This window comes from Sesamum indicum, linkage group LG3 (assembly GCF_000512975.1).
Source record: "Sesamum indicum cultivar Zhongzhi No. 13 linkage group LG3, S_indicum_v1.0, whole genome shotgun sequence".
Lineage (NCBI taxonomy): Eukaryota > Viridiplantae > Streptophyta > Magnoliopsida > Lamiales > Pedaliaceae > Sesamum > Sesamum indicum.
The window spans coordinates 15891138-15893548 of record NC_026147.1 but is presented as its reverse complement, the minus strand read 5'-3'; positions in this window follow the sequence as shown (position 1 = coordinate 15893548).

Sequence of the window (2411 nt, the reverse complement as noted above, 5' to 3'; positions counted from 1 at the left end):
TTCTTTGATATAATTTTGTTTGAATCTAGGAAGGAAACTAGGGATTTTTAGGCGGAAAGGTTAGGAATTTTTGTGGGGGGAGATTAGGATTTTGGGGGATTGTCTGACGTTTTAGAAGAAGGTTAAGATTAAGAAGGATCAACACACGTGCCTCTCACATGCCTAAGTTTTTCCTCCTTTTCTTAGCCAACAGATCTAACGTGGCATTTAGTCAACAGATCCAAAGAAGATGTCTCAACCCAAACAACTAAAAAAAAATATTCCAGACATAATCCGTGCATTAAATAATATTCTTCACTCTCCATTTCAACATTGTAATAACTCCTTGAAGTTTTTCAATTTCTTCTTTCATACTCTTCACTTTTCTTTGCAAAACCAAGTAATAATACTTTTCCCATAAAAACGTGTAAGTTATTTATTCACCCTACTTCTTCTGCTGTCGATGGAGATGGGCTCCTCAACTACTTGCAAAATTAATTTTGGGCTAAAACAATGTTGGTGTGGACCCTAGCTTCCATTTTTCCTAATAAAGTCATTTTTTTCCCACCAAAATAGACCAACACGCGCACTCACTAACGACCACTTGACTTTTCTATTAAAATTGGATTGAAAAGTTATGTTGAGATACAATGTGATAAACGTTTAACAAATGGGACTAAATTGAAAATAGCCTATTATATAGGACCAAAATTGCAAGTTTTTCTTTATTTTTATTTACTCTATTACCTATATCCATAATTTCTCTTCAATTCTTATATCATTTTCACTGATAATATCGGCACATAATCTTTGAAAAAAATAACTAAATCACCACAAAAGTGTTGATGTTTGAATTTAATTTTTTTATTTGAGGGCGTGCTTAATAATTTTTTTATGAAATTCAATAGTTTAGAATAGATGAACAATTGTGATTTTGATATAAAAAAATTATTAATAAAAAATATTCATGTTCTTGTTTGATGACGCTTTAATATTTGAAAGAGTAGAAGGGGAATTCACTAAGAATTAGCTTTAAATGATTAATAGATTTATTATTCGTTTTCAAGAACATTATACAATCATCCGCAAATGAGAGAATGGGTATATGTGGTCCATTATGAAAAGCCTCCGTTGTATCCAATTTATTATAATGAAAATCTTGACAAATACGCTGAATAGAAGATTCAAGACATAGAATAAAAAGGTACAGCGATAACGGGTCTCTTTATCTTAAATCTTGCAGTGGTTTTCAAGGTGAAGATTTAGTTCCACTAACTAACCGACTAAAGGAAACAGTACCAATGCACGTATAAATTCCGTGTATAAGATTATTTTTAAAAAAAAAAAAATTAACAGTAAATACAATATAATTCCATTCCAATTTATCATAGGCTTTATCCAAGTCCAACTTAAGGCCCATGTAGTGAAGCCTTTTATTTATTTTTTTCTTTTAAGAATAAATAATAATTCATGTCCCAATAAAATATTATTTGAAATCTATCTCTTTGGCACAAAGGCGTTTTGAAAAAGGGAAATTAAGTTATTGAGCAATGGCCTTATTCTATTAACCAAAATATTGGAAATGATTTTATACGTGACATTACAAATGCTAATTGGTCTATAATGGGTAGCCAATATCGGATTTTTTTTAGGAATAAAAATAATATTGGTCTGATTAAAATGAAAAGACAATATTCTTGTAAAGAAAAATTTCATAATAATTGGTATTAGAGTATTTTTTTTTAAAAATAGGCCAGACGGATTGATAAAAATAGGCATTTAAACCATCTGGCCTAGAAATTTTAATGGCCGAATTCTTTGAACAGAATTTCAAATTTCATCTTCAGTTATTGGTGATTCCTTTAGCGTCAGGAAAGGAATTACACCAAGATATGTTAGCTAAATATTTTACCAAATTGTTTGTTTGTCCATGTGAATATATGACCACAAAAACCAAGGTCAAGCATGTTGCATTAATTTATATATGACTGAAATTTAAGCATTTTCTGCAGAACAAAATTACCTCCTAATGCATTACAATTTCGAGCTATAATTTATTTATACCTCCATTGTCAATTTAATCTCTTATTTATGTATAAAAATGTATGAACGTCACATTTTGTACCCTAACTATACTCCTATTTTACTTTTTGGTACTCCAAATTCCAAAGTCATTATACTCGAAATCAATTTCCATCTTCTCAAATTTCACGTATATTCTAGATCCTGTGTTGAAATTGTAGTGGTTCCTTTTCCATTTTCTTTTGTTTTCTTGAAATTTAAGGATTTCTTATTTAGTTTTTCATTTTTCATTTCAAGTTGACTCATCCATGAAATATTATTTATTCAAACTGTGATATAATCTAATAATAAAGCTTCTTCGACATTTTTTAGCTGCACAGATATCCCCATTGCTCGTGCATCATGCATTT